An 18,462-nucleotide genomic window follows, 5' to 3' on the forward strand; every position below is an offset into this window, starting at 1 on the left:
GCTATGAACTGCTGAGTTTCATGGATGCTTACCATGGGTATCATCAAATTCCTCTGGCCAAGAACGATCAAGACAAGTGTAGCTTCATTACCTCGGGAGGCACATTCTGTTATGTGGTCATGCCTTTCGGGTTGAAGAACGCCGGGGCAACCTATCAGCGTCTTATGAACAAAGTGTTTCAGAAGCAGTTGGGCAGAAATGTAGAGGTATATGTGGATGACATCTTGGGCAAGTCCAGGGAGGTTTCTGATTTCATCTCTGACTTAGAAGAGACTTTTGCCACTCTAATGCAGTATCGAATTAAGCTCAATCCGGCCAAGTGCATTTTTGGCGTAAAGAGTGGTAAATTTCTGGGTTTTGTGGTCACTGACCGGGGGATTGAGGTGAATCAAGAGAATGTCAAGTCAGTGCTAAACATGTCGTCCCCTCGATCTATCCGGTAAGTGCAGAGGTTGGCTGGGAGAATTGCTTCTCTTTCAGAGTTCATATCCCGGTCAGCACATCAGAGTTATCCATTTTTTCAGATTCTTAGGAAGGCACATGAATTCGGGTGGGATGAAAAATTTGAACACGCCTTCCGGGATTTAAAAGTCATTTGGCAGAGCTCCTGTCGTAGTGAAGCTAGAGCCCGGGGAGAAATTATTTGTCTATCTCTCCACTACTGAGTATGATTTCAGTTCAGTACTGATAAAGGAATAAAGCTCTGATCAAAAGCCTGTCTATTATGTCACCTATGCTCTAAGAGGCCCCGAGCTCCATTACAGTGAAGTGGAGAAGATAGCTCTCGCTCTTGTTATTATTGCCCGGAAACTACGACATTATTTTCTGTCGCATCAAATTATTGCTCTAACCAATAGTCCTCTCGGGAGGATTATGACTCATTCTGAAGTTTTCGGGAGAATGATCAAATGGACAGTGGAGCTAGGAGAATATGATATTGAGTATAGGCCCCGGGTTGCCATCAAAGCGTAGGCCTTGTTAGATTTCTTAGCAGAGATGGTTCAGCCTGATGAAGAGGAGGTCTGGAGGGGTATTTGTGGATGGGGCATCTAACCTTTCGGGATGTGGTGTAGGGGTTGTGATAATAGCTCCCTCGAGAGAGAAGATTAAACTGACACTGAGAATTGACTCTCAGGTGACTAACAATGAGGCAGAGTATGAGGCTGTTCTCGTCGGTATTCGAGATGCCCGGAAAATTGGAGCTTCCCGGATCATTTGTTATTCTGATTCGCAATTGATCACTCAGCAGATAAAGGGCATTTATGAAGCTAAGGATGACAAGATGCTTAAAAATCTCAAGCTCATTCAAGCCCATGTAGAAGTTTTTGTGGATTGGAGTATTGAGCAGATACCCCGGGATGAGAATGGGGAAGCACACGCTTTGGCGAGGATGGCCGCCTCTTTATCAAAAGCCAATACCCGTGAAGTATTGCATGTTTCCCGGCTAATCCTCTCAACGGAAGAAGAGACATTGCCAGCACCAGAGGATTTTTGGATAACACCCCTGATTAAATTCATTGTAATCAATTAATTTCCTGTAAACAAAGCTCGAGCTCGGAAGATCAAGAGACAAGCTCCCAGGTTTGTTCTCTTAAATAATATATTGTACAGAAGATCATTTCAGGGACCTTTGTTAAAGTGCTTATCTATGGGAGAGGTTGATTATGTCCTCCAGGAGATTCATGAAGGGTGTTGCGGAGAGCATCTCGGAGGAATAGCATTGGCCCGGAAAGCAATGCTTGCCGGATTTTGGTGGCCCACTATTAGCCAAGACTCTGCTTGAGTGGTCCGGGATTGTGAGGGTTGTCAACATCACTCTAATTTTCAGCACAGTCCGTTTACTCTCATGAAGCCTATATGGGAATCTTGCCCCTTGGATCAGTGAGGCATGAACATTGTTGGTCCCTTTCCAGTTGCTCGGGCCCAGGAGAAATTTGTTTTGGTAGCTGTTGATTAACTTTCTAAGTGGGTAGAGGCCGAGCCCCTGGCAAGGATTACTGAACATGACGTTTTGAAGTTTCTGTGGAAGAATATTTTATTCCGATTTGGAGTCCCCAAGAGACTAATCTCGGACAACGGGAGGAAATTTCAGGGAAAAGAGATCACGGCTTTGCCAAGAAATGAAGATCACTCAGTTTTCACTTATGTTGCTTATACTCAAGCCAATGGTCAAACAGAGGTTGTGAACAGAATTATTGTGCAAACCTTAAAAACTAGACTACAGGGCAAAGGAAAAGACATGGTGGAGGAATTGCCTAGTGTTCTTTGGGCATACAGAACTACTCCTCGAGCACTTACTCAAGAGACTCCTTTTAATTTGTTATATGGTTCTGAAGCAGTTATTCCGGTTGAAATCAGGAAATCTTCTGCCCGGGTAGAATATTACCCGGATGACAATGATCAATGCCGGGCAATGGAATTGGATCTAGTAGAACATAAGAGAGAGCAGGCATTGATTCGAATGGAAGCTTACTGAGGCCGGGTCATGAAATCATACAACCGGTGAGTCCAAATCCGAGACTTTCAAATAGGAGATCTGGTGATGAAAAAAGTCAATCCAGCCGGAGACGTTTGAAAATTGGAAGCTCGGTGGGAAGGAACTTTTAAAATAACCCGGAAAGTTAGATCGGGAGCTTTTTATCTAGAGGATGCTCAAGGACGCTCTCTTAAGGAGACCATGGAATGTATTTCATTTAAAGAAGTATTTTACTTGAAAGATGTAGTTATTTGTTTGAAGACATAACGAAAGTTCCTTTCTTCTCAGAAAGTGTATGAATATTATATTTAAATCGGGAGGTACGAAGCCTCGGTTAATCTACAAAGTCCTGGGACATGATCCCCGACCCAAGGCTCCGTACCTTGGTTATTAATAAGCCCAAGGCTCTACACCCTGGCTCGGGGCACCACACCTCGATCATTCACAAGTCCCGGGACATGATCCCCGGCCCAAGGCTCCGTATCTTGGTATTCGATAAGTCCAGGGCTCTACACCCTGGCTCGGGGCACTACATCTCGACCATTCCCAAGTCCCGAAACATGATACTCAGTCCAAGGCTCCGTACCTTGGTTATTAAGCCCAGGGCTCTACACCCTGGCTCAGGGCACCACACCTCGACCATTCCAATGTCCTAGGACATGATCCCCGGCCCAAGGCTCCGTACCTTGGTTATTAATAAGCCCAGGGCTCTACACCCTGGTTCGGGGCACCACACCTCGACTATTCCCAAGTCCCGAGACATGATCCCCGGCCTAAGGCTCCGTACCTTGGTTATTAATAAGCCCTGGGTTTCTACACCCTGGCTTGGGGCTCCGCACCTCGACCATTCACAAGTCTTGGGACATGATCTCCGGCCCAGGGTTCCGCACTCTGGTTATTGAAAAAATCAAGGGCTTTGTACCCTGACTTATGGGTTTACACCTCGATCATTTATTAAGTACAAAGATTTTTATTCAGTTCAGGACTCAACATTCCGACTACTTATTAGAATTCCTGGTTATTTTCAACACTTTGAAAATTTTTGAGTTTCATCATTTACAAAAAGTGTGGGATTAACTTTTCATCGGCCGGTTAAGTTGTGTGATGTTTATTCATCTATGGAAGTAAAATAATATAGGATGAAATAAATGAATTTTCATTAATAAAGCCCGGAGGCTGAAAGTACAAGCAAATTACAAGAAGAAAATCAAAATAAATTACAAGCCTATTCTAAATCTATTTGTTCAGACCCTGGCTGCTCTTCCTCTTCAGACTCCTCCTTCTCCTCTGCTCCATTTTTCTGGAGGGATGCTATGGCTCGGCCAAAATCAGGAAAATTTTCCCTATCCTTAGGCAAGAACCAGCCTCTTCAAATTGTTCCCGGCATTTATCAAAGGCGGTCTTGAAAAGGGGATAAGCCCGATCTTCTACGACCGCCTTGAATTCTGGAGAGAGGAGGAAGGAGGCCTGCAGTCACTCCTTATTCAATACAGCAGCATCCAGGGTCCTCTCCGTGGCCTCCGCCCGGAACATCTGTCTTTCCATGTCCTCTGATAAGGATTTACCCTTGGTTTCAAGGACATAAAAGTGCCCTTGCAGAGTCTCCTCCTGAATGAGGCCTTCGTTGATGTCGTCCCGGGCCTTCTCCAACTGTTGGTTGGCCTTGTCCAAAGCAGAGCTCAAGCCGGCCACTTCATCTTCGTGAATGGCTCGAGCCCGGGACAATTCCCCCTATAGTCGCTCCTGGGTTTCCTGGAATTGCTGAGCTCGATTATTAGAAATGGTGGCTGCGGAGGCTACCTCTTCGTAGGCCGAGATCAGTAGTTGGAAGCCCTTTTCAAAAGGAGATATTAAAAAAAATTAATAAAAAAGAGATAGCCAAGTCAAAAGAACTTACTGAGAGAATCCTGTTGGAACTATCGAAGAGCTCGGGGAAGGGCAGGTTGCGGGGGGAGAGAAGGAAGAAAGCCGGTTAGGCAAGCAAGAGGGGTAGGGAGGTGAATTAAAAATAATTGTCCTTTCCATCCCTTCTGGGAAGAAGGGATGTCATCAAAGAACCGGGAGTTAAGCCGAGCGGACAGGGAGAAGGTGTTGTCTCCCAGTCGACAAATAAAAAAGTAATGTAGAAAGAAGGGGTTGATAAGGAGATTGTTCAATTTGAAAAGAACATAGGCCGAGGCCATAATACGGAAGGAATTAAGGTGGAGTTGGTTAATAGGTACACCAAAAAATTTGGCGACCTCGATGTAGAAGGGGGGGATGGGGAACCGAAGACCATTTCTGACTTGGTCCCGGAAGAAAGTGGTAAAGTCGGGAGGGGGGCTGTCTGGCGTATCAGAAGGGCCGGGTATCAAAATTGTACAAGTTGAGGGGATGGAGCCGAGAGTCCTAAGCTCCTCATCCGCTCCCGAGCGCAGATTTCTGCTCATTGAAGCAAACCAGGGAACTCCTGGAGTCTCAGATTGGGGTGGGGAGGAATCTCGGGCTTTTCCCTTGTCCTTGTTGCCCTTGCTCTTTTTCAGAGCTCGCGAAGGGCCAGAGGAGGAAGGCTTGGATTTTTTTGTTTTTGGCTTTTTAGAAGACTGGGCGAAAAGGCATGGTGGGGGAAAAGGAGGAGGTGAATCGGAGCGTATCGCGGTGGACTCGTAGCTAGGCGAGCTCGCGCATTTGCTCCGGAGATGGAAGAGGTAGAGTTTGACATTTTAAGAAAATAAAGAGGGGACTTGCTTGATTAGATTGGAGATGAAGGTGACAGTGGTTGAAGTTCACCGGAGCTGGGGAGGCGCTATGCTGCAGAGGTGGGAGAATATTTGAGAGAATTTGAATCTTAGAAAGTGACAAATGAAAAGGGTATGCTATTATATATAGGCGGAGGAGGGAGTTAATGTAGAACCCGTAACTTAGACTACGTATAAGCCATGATTCATTTAAGTTCCTTAATTAAGGGGTTAGTTCACTAAATTAATTAAGGGATAGGTAAGGCTCTTAAGGTATTAAAATTTATCAACTAAACAACATTTCCCCTTCATTTTTATTGTGTAAATTCGGCCACCCTTAATTGATTAAGCATTGATACGCCAACTCACCCTTTGACCCATTCTTTGTTATTTTAGCATGCTAACCTTTTAATTATTAATCAACCTTAATTAATTAATTAATTATTAAGCTTTATCCTAGTCTAGATTTGCATGAGAGAATCGGCCACTCATTCTAGATCCATCCAAGAAGCCATTTGATATCAACCAATTCAAATTTCAAAAAGAGAGGAGACTTGGTCATAACATTTGAATTCCTTTATTAGTGGATCTCCCTCACTCTCCTAACCATCACCTCCCCTCACCCATGAACGAAAATTCAGAGCATTTTAGAGTAGAAATTTCGTGAGCCTCATAGCAAGAAGTAGGAGAGGAAATCGAGTAGCAAGAAAGAAAAGAAAACGCTCCACCTCCTCCGCGCCGGATCGTTTCGTTCTTTCGTTTTCTTTCAAAACGAAACCAGGCATGCATATATTATTCTTTGACTCTTCAATCAAGTCCTAATATCATTTATTTTCATTACATGATCATTTTTCTATGGAAAAAATCGAAATACAGCAAGCATTTTTCAGAAAAACCAACATGCAGAATTTCAACTTTCATTGTGCAGTTTCACGGTTTGCTTTGTGTTGTGGATTTCAGGTATTGGCTCGATTCGAGGCTCCCAAGGCGACATCTAGACATGTAATAGGATGCATTAGGATCATGTTGGTCCACTCATTCAACACCATGCACGCTGGAAAACACGAAGATGACAGCAACTCATCACCCTTGCCATATTGAGTTTCGAAAATCTGTTGTTGCTGTCCAAGGAAATGGATCTGATCATGGCTGCCCTAGGGGCCTATAGCCATGATTAGATCACTTCCCTAGCATGTCCAAGATGTGACTAATTCGCCCTTTTGGTGGCTTGGTCCACGGTTAATCGGTTTTTACATAAAACTCAAGAACAGCCCCCCCACTTTCGCCCCTCTCATTTTACAGCATGTATGGTTCGGTTTCGGTGGTTTGGTTTGGATCCTGGTTGTCCTATGGCCTTTAACCACGGTTCATACCATACCCCAAGATGTCTAGATCGTGCCATGGTCAATCAAATGGCCACTGGAATGAGACGAGACAGCAAGCGAATCACAACACACACACGCATGCAAGGTGTTCTCGGTTGGAGTTTTTCTTGTGTTTGCTGAATGGCGCAAATTGTGGCTGGTCTAGGGCCCATAGCCATGGTTCAAATCATTCCTTAGGATGTTGGTAAGAGGTTCTGGTCGGTGGTTCAAGCCCCAATGGCCATTAGCCTCGCAAACGACACAAGCAACCCAAGCGCAGATGCTGGAATTTCTGGACAGCAATTTGCTGCGTCGGTTCGGTGGCTCGTTCTAGTTCTCGGTTGGCTTTTAGCCCATGGCCTTGGACTGGACAGTGCCTCATCGAGTTAGGAAGGTCATGTTTTTGGCCGTTTGTCATTCGGATCATTGTTGAGGTCGTACGAGAATTTACGGTGCGATATGCCAAATTGACTCTCGAAAGAGCGTTTCATGTTTTGGCCTTCATTCACCTAAGATTCGACATGAATCATTTGAGGAGCATTAATTCATCATTTTAAGCATATTTTAATCATGACTATATGATGTTTCAGTGTTGGTTCGGGTTGGTTCGGAGTCATGATTAAATACGAAGTCATTAGGCGCATTTGTCTCAGTTTTTGGTTTTTAATTGCATGGTTTGGTCAAGTAAAAACTATTGCATATTTTTCATGGCATATTTAGGTTGCATCGAGCCTGGGAGCGATCCAATCAGTAAAATTGTTACAGGATATTTAATTCAGTTATTTAATTATATTACGTGCAAAAATACAAATTTTGAGATTTATGCGATATGGCTTGTGGTCACTTTACTATCATGATTAAATCCGGTCGCCAGTTACCGGTCTGGTCGTCAGTTACCGGTTATGAGAGCATTACTAAGTCCTGTCGCCAGTTTCAGGCCCGGTCGCCAGTTACCGGTCAGTTCAGTTGTTTCACCCAGTACTGTGGCAGTGGTCTGATCAGACGTACATTACTAAGTCCTGTCGCCAGTTACAGGCCCGATCGCCAGTTACCGGTCAGTTCAGTTCAGGGACCACATGCGTAGACCATAATCTCACCAGAAAATTATTACAGGCTATTTCAGTACAGGGCTCCAAGGAGCAAACATTTTCACTATGATTTTCAGTTCAGTTATGCACGTATTATAATTAATCATGACACGACATTTTTACGTTATGCTTCATGACATGATATTTTTCACTTGCATGCAAGCTTATTATTTATTTATTTACTTGCTATTTACGATATATGCATGTTGAGTCTTTAGACTCACTAGACTTGATTGTTGTAGGTACTGATGATGTCGGGGCCGAGGGCGGGGACCAGTGAGCTAGCTTGGGTCGGCAGAAGTGGAACCCGAGGACCTCATTTACAGCACTTGCCATTTTTTTTTATGCTCAAACATTTTATCAGTTGTTGGATACTTTAACTTGTTATTTTGGCGAGTAATAATTTCTTCCGCTGCTATTTTGAACATTTAAACTTGATTTATCAGTTGATTTTATGAATGAGGCAATTTTGATTATTTTAAATTTTTTTTTTTTAATTTTTCCGCAAATTTTCAAACATGAATTTTCGGGACGTTTCAGCTGGTATTAGAGCAATGATTCTGTAAAGGGTTATACTACTACTGACCTCGAGAAGCTCACAAAGTCACGTCTTCGGTCTGTAAGTTTTACATTTACGCATTTTATTTAAAGCATGAAATATTTTAACAGCAGGTTTTCATGAAATCTTTTACGTTCAGATTTTGGTTATGTAGTATTTATTTAAATTTAAAGAAATAATGTAATTATGCATGTTGGTTACGTTGAAATTGGACATGTCTAAGAATTCGAATATTGGGTTTTAGAAGAGGGTGAAAATGATTTGACTATATTAATTTTTAGGTCAGTAGTACTGATTCCTCCTTATGGGTTATAAGTAAATCTTGAAAATTAAGAATGCTTTTGAGACTTGTAGAATTTCTAAGAAATTATTAATGGTTCTTGGTTGCTAGTCGAGTTAATTTTTGAGGATTTCATATAAGCAATAGCGATTCGAAGACTACGACAATCTTTAGGATTATAAATGTACAATTTGAGGAATTTAAGTATATATGAAAATGTAAGATTAATTATGAGAATTTATTTAGGATGCATGCTCTACATAGTTGGATTTAAGGATTGAATTACAGGAATTGAGAATTTTAAGGACATAATTGTAATAACCAATGATTTGAGGGACCTAAGTTCCAAAATAAAAATTCTAAGGGACTATTTTCGAATTTACCAAATTTTGGGATTTAATTTTAAGTTCGAGAATTTAAAAGTTTAATGAGGTAAAGATGGAAAATGTTATGGGGACAATGATGCAAATTTCGAAGAGTTGTAGGTCCAAAATGTAAACTTGGGGAACAGTAAGGGCCAGATTGCAAGTTTCAAAATTTTAAGGATGTAATTGCGAACTTTTGAAGAACACTTGGGATTTTAAGTATTTATAGAAATGTAAGATGTGTTATGGGAATTAATTTTTGGTTTAATAAACTTAAGGCTATTGAACCTTATGATGCGGGAAATCTATAAAATGAAATTGGGAATACTGAGGACTAATGGGTAATTGTGGAATTTCGAGATTTAGAGAAAAAAAAAAGTGAACGATATTCGAGGAAAGTAAGAATTAATTTTACAATTTTAAGAAATTTGAGAAATTATTTAGTAGTAAGTGAGAATTGAATGGTTTAAATGGTAGGAATTTTCGGTTATTTAGGCTAAAAAGAAATATAGAATATTTAGATATTTGGATTATAATATTATAATGAATGGTAACCAAGGACATTGGAGGATGAATCAATTTTAGGCGTGAAAATTTAAGCGTTAGTGAAATCATGTTGTGGCAAATTAAGGATTTAAAGTGATGACGATTTAAGGTAAATTTGATCGGGTAGTTAAGTTATAAGGATAAACATGGAGTTAGTAAATTTTTGGGAACATAAGTTTGATGTGTCACAAGTTTTAGTCATGATCTTAACAGTTAAGATTATACCTTGTGAGAATTTAAAATTTTTAGGAAAGTTGGGTACGATGATGGTTAGTTTAATTGGTAGACGCACGTAAGAGGTGAGGTAGACGCCTTGTCTTGAGAAATTTTGGTAGTCATTAACAAACTTGGGAGTAAACAGATATGTGTATTGGAATTATTTTATTCAAAGCTATATGGATGAGGTAAGTTTGAATTTCAAATTTATGGGATATTTGTTCATACGAAAATTTTGGGTGAAATAAAAACAAAAGGGAAATAGTTTAAGCATGTAATTGGTGCTAGAATAATTTTATTATTTAGGTGGAAGATCGGTACCGTATATTTTGGGTTTTATGGATTAAGACTTCTCGAACTTAAGATTTGCAACAACGTTATATTGGGATGTACTTCTAAATAATTAGGTTATGTAAGTTGGGTGCGGTAAGATTAAAATTCGATTCAAGGATCTTAGTCTAATATTATTATGGGTTGCGATAAGGTTTAAATTTTAAGTGCTTTACTAAGATCTCCTAAGTCGAACTGCATGACTGCCAATACTTGGACTTGAAGCTTTAACATATCTTGAGTTCAATAAAGTTAAGAAGGGATACTGTTAAGATTTCAATATTGGAATATAATAGGTCAATGAACATCTTAGGTATATTATAAGGAAAGTAATGTGCGTTAAATTTGGACAACCATCTCTAGTATGAGAAATTGTGAGATAAGTCAAAATTTGAGGTTATAGAAAAATAGAACTAGGTCACCATGGATCGTTTTAAGTTGCGATTCGCAAACGAGAATTTTTGTAGACAAATTTAATTTGGATTGGGGAGACTTAAGGACTGGTTAACACTTATTTTATCAGAGTAGTGCAGCAGAAGCGTGGATTATTGTGATACTAAAATTAAGAGTCTAAACTTTTGTTTATCAAGGATGAGCGAATTTCGGGGACGAAATTCAATTTAAGGGGGTAAGGATTGTAGAACCCGTAACTTAGACTACGTATAAGCCATGCATAATTATAGTATTTAAATTAAAATGATTTTTATTTCATGAGTATTTAAATGCTTTTCCTTAAGTTGATTATTTTATGCAGTAGTTTGATTTTTATCATTTCAGTTAATTCAGTGAGGCCGGACTGGAGTTGGAGTTTAGAGATAAAATTTAAGATTTAGAAATCATTTCCAGAATTTATTTTAGCTAGCAAGTAAGTTAATTTAAGTTAATAAGGAAGTTCAATGAATTATTTAAGTTACTTGAGGTGAGTAGAAAATAAATTCATTTAAGTTCCTTAATTAAGGGGTTAGTTCACTAAATTAATTAAGGGATAGGTAAGGCTCTTAAGATATTAAAATTTATCAACTAAACAACATTTTCCCTTCATTTTTATTGTGTAAATTCGGCCACCCTTAATTGATTAAGCATTGATACGCCAACTCACCCTTTGACCCATTCTTTGTTATTTTAGCATGCTAACCTTTTAATTATTAATCAACCTTAATTAATTAATTAATTATAAAGCTTTATCCTAGTCTAGATTTGCATGAGAGAATCGGCCACTCATTCTAGATCCATCCAAGAAGCCATTTGATATCAACCAATTCAAATTTCAAAAAGAGAGGAGACTTGGTCATAACATTTGAATTCCTTTATTAGTGGATCTCCCTCACTCTCCTAACCATCACCTCCACTAACCCATGAACGAAATTCAGAGCATTTTAGAGTAGAAATTTCGTGAGCCTCATAGCAAGAATTAGGAGAGGAAATCGAGTAGCAAGAAAGAAAAGAAAACGCTCCACCTCCTCCGCGCCGGATCGTTTCGTTCTTTCGTTTTCTTTCAAAACGAAACCAGGCATGCATATATTCTTCCTTGACTCTTCAATCAAGTCCTAATATCATTTATTTTCATTACACGATCATTTTTCTATGGCAAAAATCGAAATACAGCAAGCATTTTTCAGAAAAACCAACATGCAGAATTTAGGCTTTCATTGTGCAGTTTCACGGTTTGCTTTGTGTTGTGGATTTCAGGTATTGGCTCGATTCCAGGCTCCCAAGGCGACATCTAGACATGTAATAGGATGCATTAGGATCATGTTGGTCCACTCATTCAACCCCATGCACGCTGGAAAACACGAAGATTACAGCAACTCATCACCCTTGCCATATTGAGTTTCGAAAATCTGTTGTTGCTGTCCAAGGAAATGGATCTGATCATGCCTGCCCTAGGGGCCTATAGCCATGGTTAGATCACTTCCCTAGCATGTCCAAGAGGTGACTAAGTTGCCATTTTGGTGGCTTGGTCCATGGTTAATCGGTTTTTACATAAAACTCAAGAACAGCCCCCCCCCCCCCCCCCCACTTTCGCCCCTCTCATTTTACAGCATGTATGGTTCGGTTTTGGTGGTTTGGTGTGGATCTTTGTTGGCCTATGGACCTTAGCCACGGTTCATACCATACCCCAAGATTTCTAGATCGTGTCATGGTCAATCAAATGGCCACTGGAACGAGACGAGACAGCAAGCGAAGCACAACACACACACGCATGCAAGGTGTTCTCGGTTGGAGTTTTTCTGGTGTTTGCTGAATGGTGCGAATTGTGGCTGGTCTAGGGCCCATAGCAATAGTTCAAATCATTCCTTAGGATGTTAGTAAGAGGTTCTGGTCGGTGGTTCAAGCCCCAATGGCCATTAGCCTCGCAAACGACACAAGCAACCCAAGCGCAGATGCTGGAATTTCTGGACAGCAGCTTGCTGCGTCGGTTCGGTGGCTCGTTCGAGTTCTCGGTTGGCTTTTAGCCCATGGCCTTGGACCGGACAGTGCCTCATCGAGTTAGGAAGGTCATGTTTTTGGCCGTTCGTCATTCGGATCATTGTTGAGGTCGTACGATAATTTACGGTGCGATATGCCAAATTGACTCTCGAAAGAGTGTTTCATGTTTTGGCCTTCATTCACCTAAGATTCGACATACATCATTTAAGGAGCATTAATTCATCATTTTAAGCATATTTTAATCATGACTATATGATGTTTCAGTGTTGGTTCGGGTTGGTTCGGAGTCATGATTAAATACGAAGTCATTAGGCGCATTTGTCTCAGTTTTTGGTTTTTAATTGCATGGTTTGGTCAAGCAAAAACTATTGCATATTTTTCATGGCATATGTAGGTTGCAGCGAGCCTGGGAGCGATCCAATCAGTAAAATTGTTACAGGATATTTAATTCAGTTATTTAATTATATTACGTGCAAAAATACAAATTTTGAGATTTATGCGATATGGCTTGTGGTAACTTTACTATCATGATTAAATCCGGTCGCCAGTTACCGGTCCGGTCGTCATTTACCGGTTATGAGAGCATTACTAAGTCCTGTCGCCAGTTTCAGGCCCGGTCGCCAGTTACCGGTCAGTTTAGTTGTTTCACCCAGTACTGTGGCAGTGGTCTGATCAGACGTACATTACTAAGTCCTGTCGCCAGTTACAGGCCCGATCGCCAGTTACCGGTCAGTTCAGTTCAGGGACCACATGCGTAGACCATAATCTCACCAGAAAATTATTACAGGCTATTTCAGTACAGGGCTCCAAGGAGCAAACATTTTCACTATGATTTTCAGTTCAGTTATGCACGTATTATAATTAATCATGACACGACATTTTTACGTTATGCTTCATGACATGATATTTTTCACTTGCATGCAAGCTTATTATTTATTTATTTACTTGCTATTTACGATATATGCATGTTGAGTCTTTAGACTCACTAGACTTGATTGTTGTAGGTACTGATGATGTCGGGGCCGAGGGCGGGGACCAGTGAGCTAGCTTGGGTCGGCAGAAGTGGAACCCGAGGACCTCATTTACAGCACTTGCCATTTTTTTTTATGCTCAAACATTTTATCAGTTGTTGGATACTTTAACTTGTTATTTTGGCGAGTAATAATTTCTTCCGCTGCTATTTTGAACATTTAAACTTGATTTATCAGTTGATTTTGTGAATGAGGCAATTTTGATTATTTTAAAAAGAAAATTTTTAATTTTTCCGCAAATTTTCAAACATGAATTTTCGGGACGTTTCAGTTAATCTCACCCGTTGGTCTAAAGTTAAATCGGACGGTCAGGAGGCATCTCGGAAATTGTGTAGTTAGATGAAAGGACATGCACGTATATCGAAGCATCAGACTTATCATATTCTCGGAATACGAAACATTTCAGACCGTTGGAATACTAGGGCATACCTCATCATGACATCATCTACACTGCCGAGAATACTAAACGAAAAAATATTCAAAGTCCGGGAGACATGAGGCCCCGACATCTTATTCAAAATCCAGGAGACATGAGTTCCCGACATCTTATTTTAAGCCCGGGTGATTGAAGCTCTCGGCACCTGATCCCATCTATGGGATATTTGAAGCCCCCTGATGCTTTTATGAATTTGAATTGGTTATCTTTCTATTGAAGCCCAAGCGTGACTGATCGGGACATCAAGTAAGACTCTAGGCATGGGGATGCCCTGGATATTTTTTCCCCGGGAAATCACGAGCCCGTGCTCTCGTGCAAGCTCCCGGGAACTTTTACCTGGGCTAGCTCGAGAAGCGCCCCACACTCGAGTGTATCAGTATGGGCTACCTTATGCTTGAAAATCATTTCTGTCAGAACGACATGGGTTTGGCGCGTCAGATAAGCCATCAGAAGCAGGGTATGGGGAGCCGCCTTACCATACATAGTAGGTGGACACTGAAAACAAGGTAATCATGAGATTTCATCCTATAAATAGCAGATATTCTTCTCATTTACAAATTCTAGAATTTTGAACTCTCAAGAACTTACGTATATCACCACATAAACAACCATTTTACTCTTCGTCACCTGCTGACTTAAGTATCGGAGTGGCTACGCTGGACACTCCTCCGGCGCCCATTTACGAGTTACTCTTCTTGTCTGCAGGTCATATTTGATGCCTTATTACAGAGGAATAACTTCATCACAAGTTGTATTCCCTTGCTCACTTTCCTAAACATAACACTTATATCATAATCTGGTAAATTGCCCCGACTTTGCTCACCTGATTTACCCAGATTACATCAATATACTATCTCACTCTATCCATTAGCAACAATGAAGCCCAAAGTAGCATTTATGGAGTTGGACAGTTTTTTTTTGGAAGAAGTAACTCCCCCATTAAGTTTCAAATTGAGAAAGAACGCTTCCCGCTCGTCTTCTACCATCTCTAAATCTCCTCATAATTTTTCTGTAAGGAGTTCCAACACAAGCCTAACCTTACTTCATCATTCACACTCTAAATTCTTAAATCAAAAGCCCTAGTCCCGAATCCTCCATTTGGCTCTCCTGTCAATCTTTTCACTATTTATACCCTACGGTCACAACCTTCTGCTATTGCTACTGTCGAAAAATTTCGTGCTCGGCCACCTCTTCTTCTGAACTTCGAGGACCCCTCGTTTTATGTTGTTGCTGCTGCCAGAAAGTGTATGTCCTCAATATCGTCTGGCACCACACCTCAACTCCACTCAACGATTATCCAATCTTGCAGCTAGGTCACTGCCGCTATACATTCTCAGCCTTCCGAGATGCTAGTGTTACTCCATCCTGTTTGCTACCCGTTTATTCCATTTTTCATTTTGTTTATCTCAACTAAACACATGCATCTTGGCTCAATCATATCCCTTTCTCTGGGCCGCTTTAGGGAATTCCATTCTTATCTTATCCGTGTCAGACTTGTTGGACAATATGAGTACTCCTGCCGTGATGCTTCAACAACAACTGGTTCAACTCCGGATTCAACTAAGGATATTGCTTTGGTGGCCCCTGTTATGACTCACATGACTCCATACGCCTCATTCTCCGTCCTCTATGACCATTGGTACTTTTATTGCCCCTTTCTTGAATCTTGTGTGATATCTCCAATTTATTGGTCTATAAAATTCATTGAATCGTTATTTGGATTTGTGTAAAAAATGATTAACTGCAATTTTTTGTGACCTTGATTAGAAAAGTTTTTTTATTTTTATCTGCTTTCTATGATTCATCCTGAGGCGCTCATGCTTCACAGAAACAAAGTATATGTTCTTGCATGAGTAAAAATCCTGATAACCAATAACATAATAAAATGAATGAGTAAAAATATTCATATCCAACAGTGAAAAGTACTGTAATCAAAATACGTTCCATGATCTTAAAAGCATAAACGTAAATATATCGTAAAAGCATAACGTGTCAAAACATCTCATCATATCATCATACACTTGTTCATTTTCTTTAATCGAATTCAGTTTTTTTGTTATGACTTTCGTATCAACTCTATCGTATGAGCTCTATCGTAACAGCTCTATTCGATTGATCCATCTATATACAACCGTGGTACCCAGCGGCGGGGACATCAGCGACAATATTACCCATTCACTGAGCCTTGGCCTTACAACTCATCGTATACATATCGTCAGTCACAACAACTCACATCCTTCAAAAACATCGTCAATTTCATCACTTATCAAAATCATGCATACACGTAATTTTTCCTTAAAATCAAGAATGCAACATATTTTTTCGTAATTTCATAAAAAGTCATAAACGTGATAACATATTCATTTAATAACATGACAACTCGTGCTCAGGGCGCTGCCAGAGTTTCTAACCCGACCCGCAAGCAAAATGACCATTTTGCCCCTTGGAAACCCTAATTGACCATTTTACCCCTGGAAACCTTAATTGACCATTTTACCCTGGACATCAAAATTACGACCTGAAGCCCACCAAACTCCTAAAAACACCTAAAAACATATTAATAAACATTTTTTAGACATAACTCAAGCTCGTTTCAAAATTTATACGATTTGTTTTAAAACTTGTACCGGGGTCCCGATTTTAACCCGAATCAACCCGAAACTTGACCAAATTTCTCCCAACTCAAACCATGACTCAAACCTACCTGACCAGCCTCTCAACAACTTATTTCAGACCACTTATGACCCTCAAACAATAACCGAAAGTTTCTGGAATTTTTCTGCATGGATACACCAAAGCTCTAGTTGCACCCACGACCCCGTAGTCGATCCTAGACAAACAACCATCATGTCCAGCACTTAACCAACTCTCCTAAGACCATTATCAATCAAAGGACCACTCTTGGACCAACCAAACCCACGCCTACTGCCCATGCAGTCAACCACACGCGAGTTACTCGAAAACAAGCAACACCCGATCCTTCTCATTTCATGCGCCTCGACCCCAGTTAACCCGAGACCAGCCATGTAAGAACCTCCCCTAGGCCTCGGTTTGGACCCTCCTAGACCACACCATGACCTGGTTTAGTAACCCTTGGTCGTGCTGTAGAGGCCCGTATTTCGTATTTGTAAATTTGCGGAATTATTTAAAATTTTTCTCTTTAAATAAATAACATGCATCATACATAAAATAAACTGATAAATGGATTTAACTTTAAAATAACAGCGGAAATAAATATTGTGTTTCAAAACCACAACTTAAAAATCATTCGACGTATTAAAACTGAGTTTGAAGATAAAATAGTGAATAAACTGAAACATGAGGTCCTCGGGTTCCTACTACTGCTAACCCAAGCTAGCTCACTGGTCCCCGCCCTCAGTCTCGACCTCATCAGTACCTACAACAATCAAGTCTAGTGAGTCTAAAGACTCAGCATGCATATATCGTGAATTACAAGTAAATATATCATAAAATTTCATGTAACGTAAAAATATCGTATCGTAAAGCGTAAGGTGAAAATCATGTCATGAGTAATTATAAATACGTGCATATCTGAAAATCATACGTAAAAGCTTTGCTCGATAGAGCTCTGTCATAACATATCATATCGTAATTTTTGGTAGAGATAATATTTCTACGCAAGTGGCCCGTAACATAACATGAGCGTCTGATCAGACTAAACCACAGTATACTGGGCGGTATAGATCACCACAGCCCTTGGACTGGATATCCATACCCATACAAAATCGTAAACCGATCGTAAGTCATCGGGTGAAGCAATCCCATAAGTGTAAGGTGGCCATAAGTCATATCGCGTATATATAAAAAATAAACATTTTATATTTTATGCACGTAATATAATTATAACCCTGTTTTACCGGATGATTTGGATCGTTCCCAGGATTGCTACGACCTAATTCTAACATGAGAAACATGCAAATAATCTTGACTTGACAAAGACTTCATAACCGAGCCAAAAACGAGACAACTACGCCCAACAAACTTAGTATTCAACCATGGCTTCGTACCAACCCGAACCGACATTGAACCATCGTTTAGCCATGAATAAAATACACCTAAAATACTGAAAAACATAACCCTAGGGATGTAATACACGAAAAATGTGAATGGATGCCAAAATAATGAAACGCTCTTTCGAGAGTCACTTTAGCACATTGCACCGTAAATTCTCGTACGACTTCTGAACTTAACCAAATCAAGAACAGCCAAAAACCTGACCTTCCTAACCCATTGAGGTACTGTCCAGTCCAAGGCCATAGGCTAAAAACCAACCAAGAATTCAAACATGACCTCTGAACTGAAGCCATGCTGCTGTCAAATGCGCGATGCCAGCAGCTGCGCTTGCTGTGCTTCGTTTAAGAGGCTGATGGCATTGGGGCTTGATCCACCAACCAGAGTCTCTTACCAACATCCCAAGGTGTGGCTTGAACCATGGCTAAGGGCACTTGGTCAACCACAACTCAAGCAAACACCTAGGACAACTCGAAGCTCAAACCGAGAGCACCAAAGAAAATTCTGTACGGTGATATATCAAAATGTTTGTTGTCTTGCATCGTTCCAGTGGCCATATGATCGACCATGGCTTGATCTAGACATCATGAGA

The sequence above is a fragment of the Primulina tabacum genome, chromosome 2 (assembly GCF_025594145.1).
Source record: "Primulina tabacum isolate GXHZ01 chromosome 2, ASM2559414v2, whole genome shotgun sequence".
In the NCBI taxonomy this organism is placed as follows: Eukaryota; Viridiplantae; Streptophyta; class Magnoliopsida; order Lamiales; family Gesneriaceae; genus Primulina; species Primulina tabacum.